General features: G+C 41.6%; 1 protein-coding gene across 1 annotated transcript in view; it reads right to left on the reverse strand.

Moving 5' to 3' along the window:
- Positions 1-21,678, reverse strand: part of cfap107 (cilia and flagella associated protein 107) — a 34,243-nt gene that overhangs the window by 12,342 nt on the left and 223 nt on the right. The gene's annotated exons all lie outside the window — the stretch shown is intronic.

Raw genomic sequence — 21,678 nt, forward strand, 5'->3', positions numbered from 1 at the left:
GTAGGCAGGACACATAAAACTGACAACTGATCACCCACATTTCCCTACTAACATTATTTTTGTTTGGTTTTATACTGGTGTCTGACGTTGATGCAGTCTGGGCACTAGCATCTTTTGGGTTGCTGACTATCATTGAAGATGAAGTACTTCTCCAAATCTTCTCTGCCTTGACCCTGTGTCTTCTGCCATCATTGTTCATAGTACTGTAAAGAACAGTCTCCAGAATCTACCTCAACTATTTGCTTCTGGACTGCCATGTGCTACGTTTGGATTACTGCTACATGTGGATTACCCTAATGCCATTAGAAACACTTACAGTGTGTTGCTTGACTTGGGACAGACAAGGCAATCGGTTTGCATGGTTTTAGCAAGGAAATTAAATTGCTGTTCAAGTAAAACCAACAAAGAAATTCTAAAGTGGCAGGAAATTTTACATGATAGCTCAATTTAATTGAGTTGTTTGAAATAGGCTATGCACATAGTGTATTGCAGTTAATCATTCCGAAAATAGTGATTCTGAGTTACCAAAACCAAACCTTGGTTAATACAAATTACTATTCTTATTTCACTTTACCAGTGTTTTTTTTTTTTCCCAAGCCAATTGATTTTTAATGTAAGGTTTACTAATTAGAATTTACTACTCTCTCTCTGGTGCTTTAAAGTGGGGCAAACCATTTTTTTCTTTTCTTTTTTTTATATTTAGATCTTAGAATGTATTTGTATGTAATTGCCAATTACAATTAATATCCAAGGACATGCAGCATCGTATACCATGTTGTTACGCCAGTGGATGGCAACAAGTGACTGTCTTTATGAGTGAACCATTGAATCAATCAGTCAACCGATTCATTCAAAACACTGATTCATTCAGGAACGAATCAAGTGACTGGCTGCTTCCAAAACTGCATAGGCTACTCTCTGAATAAGTACTTTTGAATAGCAATTACATATTATTTATGTGTACTACTAGATATACTGTTATTTTATTATTATTATTTATTGCCCACTATATAAGGAAGCGGGCATATTTGGATGCAACCACTGTATTTATGAGTGAATTTATTAAAAATATTGATTCAATCAGAAAAGAAACAACCATCTTTATGAGTGAATAACTGAATCATTTAGTTAATCAATTCCTTCAAAATACAGACTGCATCTATACTTACCTACTACATATTAAGCTGTTTTGCTGCATGGATTAAAAATAGGCTAATAAAATAATTCACATATCAGACAAAATTGCGTTGCAGAAAATCCTTTAAATCTTAAGGAATTCAGAGCAGAGCAACATAAAAATCTGAAAAAATATAATTGTGCCTGTTTTAGGCTTTTCCTTATTTTTATATTTTAGACGGTGATGAAAAATGACTGGCCATCTCCTCATTGGACGTGCCTTTAGAGAGACATGCATCTTTACGGATTACATAATGAAAGAGTTTTTGTTTTTTCGATTTGAATTATTTCGTTTTAAAGTAGTAATTTAAAGCTTTCTATAGATATATTTATCATATTTGTGACTCAATTCGTTGAGTTTCGGTTCATCATTGTGAAGCGCTCAAGACGAGACGGCAAGCGCATCCTCTGTTTCCTATTTATTTTAATAAAAGCGCAAGGTTTTGTTGATATTGTGAATTCACACAAATAAAAGTAGACCTTTTACAGTTCCGAATGATGTATTACTCTTACCTTTATAAGCAAAAATATTTTAAGTTGTTTACACTATCAAGAAAAAATGCAAGTGACTGCTCTGGCGCCTCCATGTCCTGCAAAGCGCGCTTCAGCTTCCACTCTTCACACAAACGATTAGATATGCACCTAGCGCACATTTATATAGTTCAAACATTTAAACTAACATTGTGATATGCTTGAACTGTTTCTATATATTTTATTTTAGGCAAGTCGTGATACTTAGAGAAGGCTAAATTGATCAAACATAGGCTGTGATAAGCTCACTGTCTGCAGCTGGCCGCTTTGGTCGTTACTTAAAAAAAAAAAAAAAAAAAAAAGTAAAAAAAAAAAACTTTATAAAAAACCGAAATGAAATATAATCGTTGGTTACGTATGTAACCGTGGTTCTATGACTGGTGGAAGACCACCAGAGGGCGCAACAGAGTGGAAAATCTTCCTGTCAAGAACTACAGATCGGCCCATCGTCAGTAAACTTTGCAAAAATTCCAAAATGTCAGATATGGAACACATTTGGTGATTCAACTGATGATCGATGCACCATCGTAAAAACAGTTTCCACCTATTCTGATACAGCGCCCTAGTCGACGGCGCGCGAGCATTTAGAACAGTGTTCCGGACCTCCTGCGAACAGACCAAAAGTCCGGCATCGCCCCCAACGGCCAGACACACAATTTCAGAGTCTGAGGTTGATTGTGCCGTAACCTGCCATTCAACTGTGTCAGGAGATCTGGTCTGATCAGCAACTGGGTTGGCGGACCCGTTAAAAGATGGTGAAGGAGCCGAAACCACGGTTTGTTCGGCCAGCAAGGGGCTATTAATAACAACGGCTGACCCGTTACTCGAATGCGACTGAGAACTAGCCAAATCATCGGGAATGGAGGAAACGCGTATAGGAGACCACTCGGCCAACTGTGGGCCATCGCATCCAGCCCTAGCGATCCCACTTCCTTGCTCAGCGAGAACCATCTCGGACATTGTGTTGACTGACTCCTCACGAACAGATCCACTTCTGCTGCCCCGTACGTGTTCCAGATTAGCTGCACTATCTCTGGATGGAGTTGCCATTCCCCTGTCCGAGGCGCACTTCGTGACAACGCGTCTGCCAAGTTGTTCATGTGCCCTGGTATGTGTATTGCTCTCAGGGAAGACAGATGGGTGTCTGCCCAAACCCAAAGTTCGTGCGCAGCCTGAAGGAGTTTTAGTGACCTCGTACCGCCCTGATGATTTATGTTGAATACAACCGACACGTTGTCTGACCGTATGAGCACATGTTTGTCGCTCAATTGGTTCGAGAAATGAGTTAGTGTTAGGAACACTGCTTTCAGTTCTAGGTAATTGATGTGTTGGGACTGGATCATTGTTCCCCAAGTTCCCCTCACAACCATTTGTTGCCAGACACCTCCCCAGCCTTGCTGACTGGCGGTGGACCCATAGCAACCCCCTGCATAAGAAACTCTGTGCTGCGCCAAGGTTTTAGCGACTGCCGCGCTGCATACGTTACCTTCACTAAGATGTACTTTTGAGTTTTGGCTGACAGATGTCTCCCAATCAGCCAGCGTTGGAAGGGTCTTAGGTTCAGCATGCCTAATCTGACCACCGGCGTCGCCGCGGCCAGCATACCTGCATGCCGTAACAACGTGAGGTGCCTGACTGATCCGCCTGTTTTTATCTTGGTTAACATGGTCAAAATCTTTTGAGCCCTGATTTTCGTAAGAGAAGCGGTCATATTTTGGGAGTTTAGTTGAACTCTGAGAAACTGAATGCGCTGCCCTGGAATAAGCTGACATTTGGTCTGATTGATTGAAAACCCCAGTTTTGCAATATGGGCCAAAAGAAGTCGCAAATTGTTTGTTGCTTTTGTCGGGTTTTCCGCGCACAAAAGCCAATCATCTAGGTATGGAAGCACACATATGCCCTTTTGTTGTAAGGGAGCAAGAGCTGCCTGAACAACCTTCGTAAAGACCCTTGGAGCTAAAGACAGACCAAATGGAAGGACGTTGAATTGAAATGTTCTCCCTTCGAAATGGAAGCGTAGGAAGTGGCGATGATGAGGCGCAATTGGAACATGGAAATATGCGTCCTTTAAATCCACTTTTACCATCCAATGTTGAGGCTCGATTGCTCGTAGGACATCTGACGTTTGAAGCATGCGAAAAGGCAGGTATTTTAGTGTTTTGTTAAGATCTCTCAAATCCAATATAGGACTTTTTTTGGGATGATGAAGTAAACGGAAAAAAACCCCTGCGTTGCGGCAGGTGGTTTTATTTCCTCTATAGCGTCTTTTTCCAGTAGTGTCTGAATTTCCGTGGAAAGAATTCTGTGTTTCTCTGGGTTCGTTGTAATGGAAGGACGAATCCCAGTGTTTACATGGGGCTGGCGACGAAATTGTAGACTGTAACCTTTCAAAATTGTTTTTAAAATCCATTGATTTGTCGTTACTGAACACCAATAACGAATTTGTGATGCTGAAAACCTGTTCGTCGCCGACCTTAGCGAGTCAACGCTGTCTGCGAGTGGATTTGTTGTCTTTGGGGGGACGATTATCAGAGGCCACCGTCGCGTGTCTCGAACGATGATATGGTCTCAGTGGAGGCCCATATGGCCGGGATTGCTGAACCCTATATGATCTATTTGGCGGCAGGCCTCGCCCTGAAATTTGGTGGCGCGAGGGAAATGTAGCCCTGCGGAACGAATAGGGCGAATAACCAGGCACTTTAAATGAAGTGCGCTGCTCCTCTAACTGACACCGTGCTTCTGACGCCACAAGCCTTCGGTCTAACGCCTCCTGACCTGCTGGACCAAATATCTGACCAGGAACCAGAGGAAGCTGACGCAGAGCGGCTCTACAGGATTCAGATAGAGGCGACTGCGCTATCCAAACTTGACGGCGCGCCTGGACCAACGACCCCATAACCTTACCACAGTGACCCGCTATTGAACCCACCGATCGCAGAGCTACATTAACCAATTCGGTGGCTGTAGTGTCTGGAGAGCTGAGCGAGGCATTGATAGCCAGTAACAAATGGGCAAGCGTATTAACAGTTCTACCTAAACAGGCTGTTGAATTGTACATCTTGCCTATCAAGTTGTCCGTCCGTCTACACTCCATATTTGGACATCTTGGATCTTGCCTCAATGCTTCGTCAGGTGGCACGATTAAAGAGGCCACCACTGGTTCTATTGGAGGCATCGGACCCAAACCTATTGTCCCCGGATCCTCCATTGCTGCTAACAGCCGCGAGACCCGATCCAGTCTGGTTGAGTGGGCGGATTTAAATGCTTGCGAGAATACCTCCGTAAAATCTGGAGATTGTGGAATAGTAAATACATTAGGGCGTGGCAGGGAATGGCAAAGGCGATTTGCATGCACAACTCCCGCTGTTGATTTGGGATCGATTCCTAATTTTGTTAAAGCGTTTTTTATAGTGTCTACTAGATCGTCAGACACAAGCGATCCTTCACTCTGACCATCCGCCAAATCATCACTGTCAATCACTCCTGATTCCTTATCTGAAACGGACTGTTCTTCCGAGAACAGCGAGTCTGTGGCTGCCACGGAAACATAATCAATGTTGTCTGAAAATAATGCATAATCTGGCTGCGAGAATGGTGGCATACCGGTCTCCTCGCTGCCTGATTCGGAAACCTCAGGAATTGGCTGGGGTTGCAGTTTGGATAGAAACTCCTGAATCTTTCCTATTTCATCAGCCAATTCATCAACTCTACGAGCAAGTTCTTTTTTACATTTCTTTTGCTTCGGAACAGTAGCAGAGGCTGAAGCCGCAGCCTTTCTCTTCATACCTCCCGTATTACTGCTTGACCCGGCGAGGCGAGCACGTCGCACTGCTAGGGGTATCACGTTGCAATGGATGCATGGATCCTCCAGAGCTTCCCTAAGATGCTCGACGCGTAGGCAGCTCGGACACTGGTCATGCCCATCATCAAGTCCCATCTGCACCTGGCAAGACGAACACTGTGCAGACATTTTTTTTTTTTAATACTTCACATTCCAACGGGCGGTTCGGAAATACCACGCTCACCCGATAACAATGTGTTTTACTAGGTATTGCAGGGATACAGCTGTCGGAACTTAGTCCTAATTAGCTGCACTTCACACCACTGCAGGTTCTCTGACGAGAAGACGAAAGAGGAAGTGATGACGTGTAAGCAGGTACTTATAGACAGACACGTCATTAAGGTCACGAGGTGACAGCTTTTATATTAGGTTCTCGACAAAGGGAAGGACAGGAAGATTTTCCACTCTGTTACGCCCTCTGGTGGTCTGCAGCCAAGGAAATATAACACTTTACCATTACGCCGGTTTCACACCGCAAGCGTGAGCGGCGTGAGCAGCGCGTATTTTTTTCGGCGCCCATGTTAACAAGTGAGTGCATTCACACCGGGAGCAGGAGCAGTGCGTGAGCGTCGTGCAGGAGCGTCGCGTGAGCAGCGCTGCAGCGATGGTTTCGGCGCCGAGTCTATTTTTGCTGCGCCGCTCACGCTCAATTAAAGTGACAGCACACTTTTGATGGACAAAATAAATATTTCACACAAAACGTGCTAAAAATGCACAGAATAAGCATGTCTAGTGTGTTTTAAGACGAATTGGAGTATGTCAGGAAAGAAAATGAACAATTAAAAATATGTGTAGAATATTTACCCATTTTAACTTGTTTTTAATTTTTAATTGCCATAAGCAAATTATAACTTAAAGCATTTTATCAAACTCACAACGAACAATTCATCTTGCTCAGGATCTTAAGTTACAATGGAGTATATACAGTAGGCCTACATAATAAATTCATTATTCATTCATTATTGACAGCTTCTATAAGAAATGGAGATATGGGTAAAAGTATATATTATTAAAAAATAATAATAATTTAAAAAAACAGTATAAACAGCACTTTCTATATTTGAGTATGACTGAAACAACATGATAGGAGATGTTTTTGTTGTTGACCATTTACACGCTAATCCCCAAGACTTCAAAACTTTCAAGTTTATAACTGACCAACTTCTAAAAACAAATTTATAGTTGTCTTTGTAAAGAAATATGTCGCTTTGGAGCCGCTGCTGTGACGCTGAACAAACGCTTCCAGTGTGAATACTCTGGTGAGTCTGCAGCTGCAGTGACGCTGTAGTTACGCTGACGTGATGCTGCCGCGAAGCTCACGCTTGCGGTGTGAAACGGGCGTTCCCCTATCAAAAGCTACTCTCGATGCTGCGCTGAAAGCGCTATGGGAACATTCTTTGTTCGACCGGTTGTTGAAGCACGTGTGTCAAACACGCCAAGAATTGGCTTAAATAACCTCGGTTAGGTGACGTCACTCGATTACGAACACCTGGAGGTTATAAATAGATGTGACGCGGAAACATCCTCAGGTCTTTTGTCTTCAAGGACCGCATTGTTGTGTGCGTGTGTGTGTGAAAAAGAAAGCACGATTAAAAAAAAGCTCGTGGGGATCGAGTGCCGATCTGACCGAGGCGCGTGAGACGGACTTGCCCCTTTCTCTCGCGCTCTCGCCAGATCATGAAGCTCTCGCGTCCGTTTCTCAAGCGCGCTTCGGCGCTTCTTCTGAACGGGCCGAGGAGACTTCATCTCTTGCTTCTGGGGAGGTGGAGAGTGCCACCTCAGAGCACTCCTCTCGTGATGAGAAAGCATATGAGGAGTTACTCGAGGTGGTTACTCGGGCAGTCGATTGGTTACACCTAGACTGGCCGCAGGAGCAAGAGTTCCCCAAGCGCTCAAAGTTAGACGACAGATATCTGTCGGGTGGCGGGGGGAGGGGCCTCAGCGACGGTCTCTCCCCTTTCTCGGTGACCTCCATGACGAGTTAACTCGTTCATGGAACAAGCCATATTTGTCCCGTGTTTTTGTGCCTTCGACGTCGATCTACTCAACTATCGTTGATGGAAAGGCACGGGGCTATATGATGATGCCCCAGATTGAAGAGATGCTCGCGGGCTATCTCTCTCCTGGGACCTCATCATCACTGAAGAAAGCAACTCTCCCCACCAAGCCATGCAGAGTAACATCTTCATTGGTGGGGAAAGCCTTTCAGGCAGCGGGTCAGGCTGGTACTGCTTTGCACACTATGGCAGTTTTGCAGGCATACCAGGCTGACCTGCTGAAAGACTTGAGCACTGGCGGGTCAATTGACGAGAAGGCGTTTTTAGAACTTCGCCGGGCCACAGATTTGTCTCTTCGTGCGACCAAGCAGACGGCCCGTGCTATCGGCCGTTCTATGGCTGCAATGGTTTCCACGGAGAGACATCTGTGGCTCAACCTCACGGGCATCAAGGACAAAGACCGTGCTTTCCTCCTTGATGCCCCCATCTTGCCTTCCAGCCTATTTGGCGACGCCGTCAACACCGTCGTCACTAGGTTTCGGGAGGCGAAGCGCTATGAGGAGGGGCGCGTACAGTTCCAACAGAGAGTAGAGGCTCCTTCCTGGCACCCTCAGGGGGCCGCTGTCCAATCTCCGCCGCCACTGGCGTTTCGGGGACCAGCGGTCTCCAGCGAAATGTTAGGTGTTCGTTTTTCTCCTGCCACGTTTCAGGATGCCAGACATCTAACATCCCCCCATCAAAGCGAAGTGTCAAAACTAGTGCCCCTTTCAGAGAAGCTGGCAGCGTGGAAGCTTCTGCCAAATATCTCTCCGTGGGTACAAAGGACTGTAGAGAGAGGCTACAGGATTCAGTTTACGTACCGGCCTCCGCGTTTCAACGGCGTGGTCTCCACTTCCGTGAAACCGGAACGAGCGCTTTTGTTGACACAGGAGTTGCAAACTCTGCTGGACAAAGGGGCCATAGAACGTGTTCCCCTGCCAGACAGACAGTCAGGCTATTACAGCCGGTATTTTCTTGTTCCCAAGAAAGACGGGGGGTTGCGTCCGATTTTAGATCTTCGCGGGTTGAACCGCTACCTCAGAACATACAAGTTCAAAATGCTGACAATCAAGATGATTGTTTCTTACATCCAATCAGAGGATTGGTTTGTGACTATCGATCTAAAGGACGCTTATTTTCATATAGAAATATTGCCACAACACAGGAAGTTCCTGAGGTTCGCTTTCGGGGGCGAAGCCTACCAATATCGGGTTCTTCCGTTCGGCCTAGTCTTGTCACCCCGCACTTACACCAAATGCATGGATGCAGCTCTGGCTCCTCTACGACTCCAGGGCATCCGCATTTTAAACTACAAAGACGACTGGCTGATTCTGGCTCAGTCTCAGGAGCTAGCGCTTCGACATTGGGATGTCGCCCCAGCTCATCTCGAATCTCTGGGGTTGAGACTCAACGCCAAGAAAAGCGTTCTCTCTCCTGCTCAGAGGACAACGTATTTGGGGGTCGTATGGGATTCGATCACGATGCGGGCACAGCTGTCTCCTGCACGCGTCGAATCCATTCTAAACGCCCTAAAGAACATCAAGCTAGGCCAAAAGATTACTGTTCATTACCTTCAGAGGGTTCTAGGTCTCATGGCAGCTGCATCCACGGTGATACCCTTGGGTCTCCTGCACATGAGATCGTTTCAGTTGTGGCTCAGAGCCAGGGGATTTCATCCAAGGGCCAATCCCCAGAGGCAAATAAGGGTTACGCGCCAGGGGCTTCGTACCCTTTCTATGTGGTTCAGACCCCGGTTTCTGACTTTGGGTCCCACTCTAGGTCCGTGCTGTCGTCGCAAGATGCTAACGACAGACGCATCCCTCACGGGCTGGGGAGCGGTCTTAGATGGCCGTCCAGCCCAAGGGATCTGGAGAGGTCATCTTCTCGAATGGCACATCAATTGCCTCGAAATGAAGGCTGTATTTCTGGCCCTGAAATACTTCCTCCAGCAGTTAAGAGGCTACCATGTCCTAGTGCGGGTGGACAACACGGCGGTAGTCTCTTACATAAATCGTCAGGGTGGACTGCGGTCGCGCCGCTTGAACGAGCTAGCGCACCAGGTTCTGCTTTGGGCACAGGACAAGTTCCTGTCCCTCAGGGCGATTTACATCCCCGGACATATGAAGGTGGGAGCAGACTTGCTGTCCAGACAAGCTGTGATACACGGGGAATGGAAACTCCACCCCGAAGTAGTCAGTCAAATCTGGGAAAGATTTTACGAAGCAGAGGTGGACCTCTTTGCTTCACAGGAGACAGCACAATGTCCCCTCTACTTCTCTCTGACTCATCCAGCTCCCCTGGGTCTGGACGCGATGGCCCATGTGTGGCCCAGACTGCGTCTTCACGCATTTCCCCCGGTCGCTCTGCTCCCAGGAGTCCTGGCCAAGGTCCGTCAAGAGGGGTCTCGCCTCTTACTGATAGCGCCCCGTTGGCCGACCAGGATATGGTTCTCAGATCTAATATCTCTCCTCGACGGCTCGCCGTTGGCGATTCGGTGAGGAGGGACCTTCTCTCAGGCACAGGGGACAATATTTCATCCCCGGCCCGAGCTCTGGAACCTTCATGTCTGGCCCCTGAGGGGGACCAACTGAGACATGCTGGCCTTCCAGCCGATGTAATAGAGACTATTCTGAGCGCTAGGGCTCCCTCCACTAGAAGAACTTATGCCAGTAAATGGCGCGTTTTCGAAAGTTGGTGTACGACACACCATGCAGACCCAGCTCACTGCCAGATTGTTTCAGTACTGGAGTTTCTGCAAGAGAAACTGTCCTCAGGAACATGTCCTAATACTCTCAGAACTTACGTGGCCGCCATCTCGGCTTGCCATGCTCTGATTGATGGGGTTTCGTTGGGGAAACACCCTCTAGTTGCCCGCTTCATTCGAGAAGCTAGCGGTTGAGGCCGCCCGCTAGAGCGACAGTTCCTTCATGGGACCTAGCTATAGTGCTTGAGGGCTTAGTGGACACCCTTTCGAACCACTAGAGTCAGCGCCTGTCAGGCTTCTGACCCTAAAGATGGTTTTTCTAACAGCTATTACTTCTCTGAAGAGAATTGGGGATTTGCAGGCTCTGTCAGTCTCGTCATCCTGCCTAGATTTTGCCCCTGGGCTGGTCAAAGCTATTTTGCATCCTCACCCTAGTTATCTTCCGAAGGTTCCATTCTCGACCATAAATCCGGTCGTTCTCGAAGCCTTCTGCCCTCCGCCGTTCACGACACCGGAGCAGGAGAAACTTCACTTACTGTGTCCAGTACGTGCTCTCCAGATTTACGCCCACCGCACTAGCCAGTGGCGTGAAGTCGGAGCAGTTTTCGTATGTTTTGGAGGCCGCAACCGGGGCGGCTGCCACTCGACAGACTATGTCACATTGTGTGAGGGATGCTATTGCCCTAGCCTATGAGGCGCGTGGTCAAGCTCGCCTCTGGGTGTGAGGCCCATTCAACCAGGGGATTGCATCTTCCATGGCTTTGGCAAGAGGTGTCCCCTTGCAGCAAGTTTGTGATGCGGCAGGTTGGTCCTCTCCGCACACATTTGTTAGATTCTATAGTTTGATGTTCATGTTACTCCGGCTCGCATGTCCTTGAGTCGACATCCCAGAGTCATGTCTGAGACCTCTTTCATGTTTGTGCGCACACACTACACAACATTGGGGGTCCAGACACTTCCAGTGCGGCGGCGTTGGTATTCTCGTTCCCATAAGCGCATTCAGCGCAGCATCGAGAGTAGCTTTTGATAGGGGAACGTCCGGGTTACTTGACTGTAACCCTGTTCCCCAGCGGAACGAGATGCTGCGCCTCAATGCCGCACTGTAAGCGTGACTGGACGTCCTTTCAGACAAAATTTTGACCTGAGGATGTTTCCGCGTCACATCTATTTATAACCTCCAGGTGTTCGTAATCGAGTGACGTCACCTAACCGAGGTTATTTAAGCCAATTCTTGGCGTGTTTGACACACGTGCTTCAACAACCGGTCGAACAAAGAATGTTCCCATAGCGCTTTCAGCGCAGCATCTCGTTCCCGCTTTTTCGGGGAACAGGGTTACAGTCAAGTAACCCGGGACGTTACATAGCCCCAGTAGCCCCTCACTGCAGAACAAAAGATCCAGGGGGCGGGGTTGGATCCACATCCAGGGGATGGAGATTGGTAGGTTTAGGGGTGGAGATGGGTGGGTTTAGGGAATCAGGAAGTGGAGACGGGTAGGTTTAGATAAATGTAAGGTGGGAGGAGTTGAACCAGAAATCCTGCAGGCGTCCCTGTGTGTAGGTAGCCTACTACATTTGAATTCAAACGTACTTCTCGACCGTTAAAAAAATATGTTCTATTTAGTATGAATATGGAATGAATGGAATTCGGACGTAGGCTACTACATCCGCCATGCTGATGTTGTCACATGTCATGTGTCTTCACAACAGCGCGAAAATTTAAAGAGCCCACTCCACTGCGCGAACATCGTTGTTTTTAATTCTAACCGCTTTCATCTGCGTTTTAAGGTCGTTTGGCTCAACAGCTCACAGGAGGCGTCGGTCAGCTGCTGGCAGACCACAGCTTGTAAACTATTTATTAAATATATATTTAGCTAGTAAATTTTACCTCAGGATAAAAGCAACATTAATGCGCGAGCGCGAATCTCTCCTTTGCTCTCGCACAAAACCTGACGTGCGCGCTCAGATACACACTGCTCTAGCCCAGAGAAAGTGCTTTTGCGCTACAATAATGTATGTATTGTTTGTTTGTTTATTATTGTTGTCAGTATTACTTTACAATGGGCTACCAGCAAAAGAACCAAAACCTCGAAAGACATTGAATAAATATAACAAACCAGAGGATAAATGACACTATTTTCACTATTCAGTCAATAAAATTGTTTTGCAACTGAAAATACATGTTATTTCTCAGTATGGAGGTGAAAAACAACGCTGCATGTACTCGAAGCAGTTAAACAGATTCGTTAATAGAAAAGAGCACTGACTCAAACACACGCTTTCTCTCTCTCGGTAGTACGGTACGAGTGAGTTTCTATCTTTTCTTTGTCTTTTGCTGTTTCTTTTTCGACAATTTCTTGTTTGGCAAACGTTTTGCTAAACAACTTGTGGTGCTGATGAAGATCTCAGAACATCGGCGAGACCTGGCCCTGGTATTCACTTTCCGCGTTCCGTTCAGTCTCAAGGCACAGCCGCATCCGCACGGCTTCAACCACGGATGAGTGCGGACGGACGAGCTCGACACATGCGCAGCACCACCTTTACTTGCGCTCTTTCTCAACCTGTTTTTATACAGTCTATGGTTTCAACATGCACCTCGCGCAAACGCGGCTGTCCGCGAGCCGACGTTGGCCTTAGTTGCTGTCCTGAGTAGCGATGTCCGGTAGTGCCTCAGAATGCACCTCGCTTTGCCTCAGTTCAAGCGAAGCAGGAGTGCATTCTTATTAGCATGAAGTAAACATTGAATGACCGTCCGATCCATGTTGAAAGATACGCTACAACTTAATGTATAGTGTCTCAAGTAATCATTCAATGAGTGTTTCAACCACGGAAAGACAGCAGCTAGGAAACATTAACAGCAGAAAATCCATTCAGTGTCCATAAACTAGTGAGAAAAATGTACACTATTTTGCAAAAATTACATTTATATATTTACTCATAATTGCTCTTTTTTATTATAATTAATAAAAATGTATGGCTATAACATTATTTAAAAAATGGTCTAATATGAACTTGTATACAAACCAATTGGTACATTTAACCCTATCAGTAGGGTTCCCTGTATAGTTTAGTTTAGAAAAATTAAGTTTAGTTTTTTTTTTTTTAAGAATTCTCTTCTGCTCACCAAGCCTGCATTTATTTGATCCAAAATACAGCAAAAGCAGTGATATTGTTAAATATTTTTACTATTTAAAATAACTACTTTCTATTTGAATATATTTTAAAATGTAATTTATTCCTGTGATTTGAGATGAATTTTCAGCATCATTACTCCAGTCATCAGAGTCACATGATCCATCAGAAATCATTCTAATATGATTTGCTGTTCAAGAAACATTTTATTATAATTATTATTATTGTTATTATTATAAATATTTAAAACAGTTGAGTATCTTTTAATGAATATAAAGATCAGCATTTATCTGAAATAAAAAGCTTTTGTAACATTATGCACTATACCATTCAAAGGCTTGGGGGAAGAAATTATATAAATGAATACTTTTATTTAGCAAGGATGCTTTATATTGATCAAAAGTGATGATAAAGACATTTATAATGTTACAAAAGATTTCTATTTCAGATAAATGCCGTTCTTCTGAACTTTCTATTCAACAAAGAAACCTGAAAAAATCTACTCAGCTGTTTTCAACATAATAATAACAATAAATGTGTTTTGAGCAGCAAATCAGGATATTAGAATGATTTCTGAAGGATCGTGTGACTGGAGTAGGCTAAAAATGCTCAAAAATTCAGCTTTGAAGGCGAATAAATTTCATTTTAAAATATATTCGAATAGAAAGCATAGTTTTTTAAAATAGTAAAAACAGGCCGATTTTACAATATTATTGCTTTTTTGCTGTATTTTGGATCAAATAAATGCAGGCTTGGTGAGCAGAAGAGAATTCTTAAAAAAAAAAACATTAAAAACCTTACTGTTCAAAAACTTTTGACTGGTTTTGTACTTAATCACAGGCTTGTTAACAATTCCTGAATAATTCTCAATCCAGGGTGAACTGGAAAGCTGGCAGTCCTGTTTCCCTGAACAGTTACAAAATTCACTGTATCCTACAAGTTAATGTGAGATATTTTGCTCCAGCCACTGGTTGAGGCGATAGAAGTAAGATAAATAAGTTTCACTGAAGTTAAGGTAGGAATGAATAGCTGATGTGGGGTAATGTGAAGTAATCGGCAATCGTATATTCATGCTTTTTTTTTTTCCAGGTTGGAGTTATACACTGATTTTCTGTCATGATGGACCCCCTGAATTAGCCTTGGACACCCCATGTATAAAACTTTAGCTCCGCCACTGTCTGTGCCCCCAGACCGCGATTGTGCCCTAGCAACGTCGCTTAGCCCCTGAAAAAAACAATAGAACCCTGCCCAAAACACAACAGAAAATGGTTTAATGGTTATAATGGGAATTGTATTGGTTTTAATGGGAACTATAATGGTGTCTACTGTATGTGATGGATTCTATTTGTGGGATGTTAAATCCTATTGGAAAAATGCCAATTACAGGAATTTTGTAATGGTTTTACTGGAAAAAGCTAATGGTTTATTTAATGAAAACCATTGGAATTTCTGTGAACCATTGGGTTTCTCTTGGGCTTCTATTGTTTTGTTTTTTTTAGCAGGGAACTGACTGAGACGCACCTGCTTTGATAACGGCCTTTGAAAGGATTCAGTTGTTTATTCTCGTTTGGAACGACGAACTCTCCTCCGAAGCGCCATTCACAAGAACAGAAACGCCGTTTGGAGTTTGCTCGTTTAAAAAAAAAAAAAAAAAAAAAAAAAGCGAGATTTCAGCGAAGCTTGATGTTAGTCACGTTTAATGTCATCTTTTAACTTCATGGGACAGTTTCAAAAGTTTGCACACGCAAAAACACATTCAACACACCCACGTTAACTTCAAAAAAGCGTATTACTGTGGTTTTTAAGCAATGGTTTATAAAAGAGAAAGACCGCGCAATCTCTTCACAGAAACACAAAAAATTCATACAACACGCCAAAATTAAACCTAAAATTCATTATAGTAATACAGCTTTTGACATTAAGTGTATCATGGATTAAACAAGAAAGACCACGTGGTAACACTTTACAATAACAGTACATGAATTATCATGTACTAATACCTTAATTAATAATTACTTGACTATGAACTAATGAAAAGTTAAGACATGTATTAATCAAGAACTAATGAAGAACTAACTTAACTACGACATGAGTCATATGAATTACCGCATGAATAACACCACCTTAATTACGTTAATTCCTGCATGTTAGTTAATGTATTAATTAACACTTTGGGGTAAACTAAATCAAACATGCTCTAGAAGAAAGATTCATGAAAATGGCACACTGAAAAATTGTTTATAAATTTTGCACCTGCAGCTGTCACAAACATCAGTGAATGACAGTGGATTTCTTGCAATATTTACGTTTAACCTAACTCATCCAACGCACAATGATGCATTAATTAAAAACAACTTCATCTCATCCTGTTTTGAGTGATTCCACTGCTGCCCTCCTACAATAATGTATTCATTAAGCAGATGCAATTTTCCAAATTAAAATCAGTGTTAGCAGAGTTGATGGTTATGTTATGGATTGGTTTACTGTCTTTATATCATAATAATGCACTGAAATCAGACGTTTGTCTTGTGTTCTTGCTCTTCTTTTGCGCCACTATTGCCCCTTCAAAATGTTAACCTTCCTCCTACCGTTCAGTTCCTTCTCCATCCAAATGCAGCCACATGACCTCTGCTCTTCCACTTTTTTACAAACCACCAAAAAACACCAAATATCTGATTTAGATGAACTGAATATGTATAAAACATGTGTAATTGATAACTTTTTAAAGATGTGCCCCTCCAAGACAAGTCATGACACACTGTAAAAAATAAAAAGTTGAGTTAACTTAAAAAAATGAAGCAACCAGCTGCAAAGCTTTTTTGAGTTTACTGAACTTCAGGCCTACACTGTTAAAAAAAGAAAGAAAGTTGAGCCAACTTAAATTTTTAAGGCAACAAACTTAAAATGCCTTAAAATGTCAAGTTATGTGGACTTAAATTGTGAAGTTGTCTTAACTGACAATAAAGTTGACAGGACTTACAAAAACAAGTGCAATAAACATCATTTACGTTTTGTGAACTTAAATTGTGAAGTTGTCTTAACTAAGAATAAAGCTGAATAGACTAAAGTGCAATGAACAATATCACTTTAAAAATTTAAAATGACAAGTTCACTGTAAAACCCGACTAGTCACGTTAACTCAAATCGTTTGAGTAAACCAATTCTTTGGCTTAAACCATGTAAGTTTTAAAACTTGCAGTTAAGTAATTAAGTGATTAATTAAGTGCTGATTGAGCATTAGTGATGAACACCTGCTGTTAACAAACACAATCACTGACAGAAGAGAAACACAACAACTGACTTTAGACACATGCTTAGATGAAATCAACTGAAATAAAATACATTAAATCTCTCAAGATCTGATTAAACAACCCCACAAACAGCATCACCAGCTCAATTATTAATAACCAGACTGACTTTATTTCTGTCAGACATCTACAGAAGATCTTATTGAGAATTAACTAAGGTTTAGATGTTGATTTATCGTTTCATTTGAAGTAACCATGTTAGAGATCAGTGTCTGCTTTAGTTGGGCTCTTGACCCTTGACTTTTGTGTTAGCTGTTTTTTTTTTCCTGGCTGATGTAACCATGTGTTCTTCCAACATATTAGTTACAAATCAAAGCCTAGAAAATAATCAGTAGTTGGTTGTTATTTGTTTATAATGGCGATCATTTGTTAGTGAACTGATCTCATCTTAGCGTGAACATGGATATGTTGTGTGTCTAATCTCTGACTCAATGGATATTGTATTGATTATAGTAAAAGTGATTCTAAGAGCCACTGGTTCTGCGACAGTCAGTTGATATAAAGGACTTTCCAAGCAGTTTGTCCACAAAAAAAGTTTTAATCTATGGAGCAATTGGACTCACACAGGCATCAAGAATCAGCTTGTGAACCTCAACAATGGTGACTATTACATTTTTTAAATCATGCTGCAATGCATGCTGGGATCCATGGATGAGTTTTGTACTATACTAGTACCCAGCATGCATTGCAGCATGATTTAAAATGTAAAAAAAAATGTAATAGTCACCATTGTTGAGGTTCACAAGCTGATTCTTGATGTCTGTGTGAGTCTAATTGCTCCCATAGATTAAAACTTTTTTTGTGGACAAACTGCTTGGAAAGTCCTTTATATCAACTGACTGTCGCAGAACCAGTGGCTCTTAGAATCACTTTTACTATAATCAATACAATATCCATTGAGTCAGAGATTAGACACACAACATATCCATGTTCACGCTAAGATGAGATCAGTTCACTAACAAATGATCGCCATTATAAACAAATAACAACCAACTACTGATTATTTTCTCTAGGCTTTTGATTTGTAACTAATATGTTGGAAGAACACATGGTTACAACAGCCAGGAAAAAAAAAACAGCTAACACAAAAGTCAAGGGTCAAGAGCCCAACTAAAGCAGACACTGATCTCTAACATGGTTACTTCAAATGAAACGATAAATCAACATCTAAACCTTAGTTAATTCTCAATAAGATCTTCTGTAGATGTCTGACAGAAATAAAGTCAGTCTGGTTATTAATAATTGGAGCTGGTGATGCTGTTTGTGGGGTTGTTTAATCAGATCTTGAGAGATTTAATGTATTTTATTTCAGTTGATTTCATCTAAGCATGTGTCTAAAGTCAGTTGTTGTGTTTCTCTTTCTGTCAGTGATTGTGTTTGTTAACAGCAGGTGTTCATCACTAATGCTCAATCAGCACTTAATTAATCACTTAATTACTTAACTGCAAGTTTTAAAACTTACATGGTTTAAGCCAAAGGGAATTGGTTTACCCAAACGGTTTGAGTTAACGTGACTAGTCGGGTTTTACAGTGAACTTGTCATTTTAAATTTTTAAAGTGATATTGTTCATTGCATTTTAGTCTATTCAGCTTTATTCTTAGTTAAGACAACTTCACAATTTAAGTTCACAAAACTTGACATTTTAAGGCAGCACGAACACTTACTTTTTTAAGTTGAAACAACAACACATTTTTTTTACAGTGTTGAGCGAACTTACAAAAACATTTTTTACCAGCTTCAGCAGATTTTTGAGTTTGCTCAACTTGTTTTTTGTGGGAGATTCTCACATTTCTGTTGTATGAACTTAAAACAACAAGTTGAGAAAACTCAAAAATCTGCCGAAGTTTGTTGCCTTAAAATTTTAAGTTGGCTCAACTTCTTTTTTTTTTTTTTACAGCACTGTAAGCCTATAGGCCTGAAGTTCAGTAAACTCAAAAAAGCTTTGCAGCTGGTTGCTTTATTTTTTTAAGTTAACTCAACTTTTATTTTTTACAGTGCATGATACATTGACAACTCATGAATTCATGTCAAGTTATAAGTAATTAATGATGAGTTAATAATATTGTGCCCCCCCAAGTAAAGTCATGACATTGATACATTAACAAGTCACGAATTAATGTTAAGTTAATGATGAGTTAGTAATATTGTGCCCCTCCAAGTAAAGTCATGACATTATGATACATTAACAAGTCATGAATTAATGTTAAGTTAATGATGAGTTAGTAATATTGTGCCCCTCCAAGTAAAGTCATGACAAAACTTAAAATATTTACGTATCTTTTATATCATTAAGATATTCTTATCAATGCATTTTTATCATTTTATCAATAAGTGATTTAGACTTTTAGACCTCTTAACCTACCTCCAAACCTAAACCTAACGTTACCCATTTTATAAACATGCAAGAAAATAACCATTTTAGTAACAATATAGCATTAAAAAAGTTTTTATAATCGCTAATCCCACTCCTACATCTACACCTAAACATAGCTATTTCTGTACAGTAGAAGAAAAACATGACAGACAGATAAATGCAATTACAATCATTTATTTACAATAGTATAACCTTGAGGTCATAAACGTATGAATTAGCATTTCTGCATTTGACGTTGAGAGCATAGGTCGCAATTTAGATATGTTTTTGAGATGTAAAAACGCAGTTTTACAGATGCTAGAAACATGGCTTTCAAATGAAAGATTGACATCTTCATCTGAGCAGAATTTATGTTGTTAATCGCTGAAAATATTATCCAGATTATTTTCCTGATCCTCTCCTTCTCAGTGAACTCGTGAAGGCGCGCGCGTGCTGGCATCATTCAAATACACACCTCACCAGAAACACTGCATGTCGCAATCTGTGACGAAGGCAGGCGAGAGCCAATGAGCATTCGATTATCCTGCCGTAAAACCTGTTATTTGAAGCGGCAACATTTGAATTTGTAACGAACGCGTCAGTCAGCGCGGGCTTTGCTATTTATGATCGCTCGCTGGACTCGCTGCTCGGGGTGGAGATGAAGATCGTCGAATAAAGGCTTGGATTTGGGTCTGTTCCTCGCAACCGTATGGATTCTGAAGATCTGGATTACAGCGCACGAATAAAATAGTTTCATTTCGTAATTATGTTGCGGTTTTTATTTTTTTTGTTTTTATTTTTTCTATAGTTCTATTGTCAGTCACAGCATGTCGGAGAAAACGCCTTTTGTGGCCCATGGCAAACAAAGTAAACATTTCATGACAAGTAACGTTAAAGCTTAAACGATTTCAAGTGTTATTTATTTTAAGGTTTAAAGTTAAGTCTTGTTTAACTTAGGCCTATTATTGGAAACGAGCCGGCAGCAGAAATCACACAAAACGAAATGTTATTATTTCATATTAAGTAAACGAGTAAACAATTTAATGATGCAATTGAAAACAAGGTAATTGATTTGACAACTAATAATAAAATTAATTCCGCGATTTCAATATTCATAAGGATTAATTTTTGTCAATACGTAAGTATTTGTACATTTAGATGCTGAAAATACGTTAGTATTGTACGTTTTAGTGCCTGTAAAAACGTGAGTAAATGTACGTTTTATAGAACCACATTTTACGTAAAATACATATGAATTATCATGAGATCACGTTGGACTTTACTTGACTGTACACATTATTAATAAATCATTAACAACTCAGACTAACTAACATAAACTCATGTCTTGTTAATGTATCATTATGCCATGACTTTACTTGGGGGGGCACAATATTATTAATTCTTCATTAATTACTTAACTTAACATGAATTCATGAGTTGTCAATGTATCATGTCATGACTTGTCTTGGAGGGGCACATCTTTAAAAAGTTATCAATTACACATGTTTTATACATATTCAGTTCATCTAAATCAGATATTTGGTGTTTTTTGGTGGTTTGTAAAAAAGTGGAAGAGCAGAGGTCATGTGGCTGCATTTGGATGGAGAAGGAACTGAACGGTAGGAGGAAGGTTAACATTTTGAAGGGGCAATAGTGGCGCAAAAGAAGAGCAAGAACACAAGGCAAACGTCTGATTTCAGTGCATTATTATGATATACAGACAGTAAACCAATCCATAACATAACCATCAACTCTGCTAACACTGATTTTAATTTGGAAAATTGCATCTGCTTAATCAATACATTATTGTAGGAGGGCAGCAGTGGAATCACTCAAAACAGGATGAGATGAAGTTTTTAATTAATGCATCATTGTGCGTTGGATGAGTTAGGTTAAACGTAAATATTGCAAGAAATCCACTGTCATTCACTGATGTTTGTGACATAGCTGCAGGTGGAAAATTTATAAACAATTTTGCAGTGTGCCATTTTCATGAATCTTTCTTCTAGAGCAGAGGTCCCCAACCACCGGGTCGCGACCCACTACCGGGCCGTGGAAGAATTCCTACCGGGTCGCGAGAAAGTTCTGGGGAAAATGTGTATAGATATGACGCTCTGTTATTTATTGTGCATAAATGATTTTTCTAATTACTCTTTATTTTCGTTGTATGCGATATCGAGTATCAATTTGACGATAGTTAAATTAGTAAATAAAAGATTGCTCTGATCTGTCATAGGGCTTAAACGGATCGCAGTTGATCCGTGATATACGGACCAGGTCCAGACCCCACCGTTCGGCATGTGATTCGCAGATTAATTTGCCAATTTACACGTTCAATCTATTTAAAACCACAAGAAGAAACGAAACAGAACTCAATTCGTTACTTGCGCGCTGTACTCGCACACACCCGAAGCATGCACAAGCATAGAGACGTGTTTCAGACAGTGCGGCATACCGAATTTATTCCTCTTTCATGTATTCATGTAGTTTATACAGTAGAAGGCGAGCCAATGGATATCACACAAGCAACGTGCAAACTTTGCGCAATAGTTATGCCGGTGAACGTCTTAAAGGAACACTCCACTTTTTTTTGGAAATA

The sequence above is a fragment of the Onychostoma macrolepis genome, chromosome 11 (assembly GCF_012432095.1).
Source record: "Onychostoma macrolepis isolate SWU-2019 chromosome 11, ASM1243209v1, whole genome shotgun sequence".
Classification (NCBI taxonomy): Eukaryota; Metazoa; Chordata; class Actinopteri; order Cypriniformes; family Cyprinidae; genus Onychostoma; species Onychostoma macrolepis.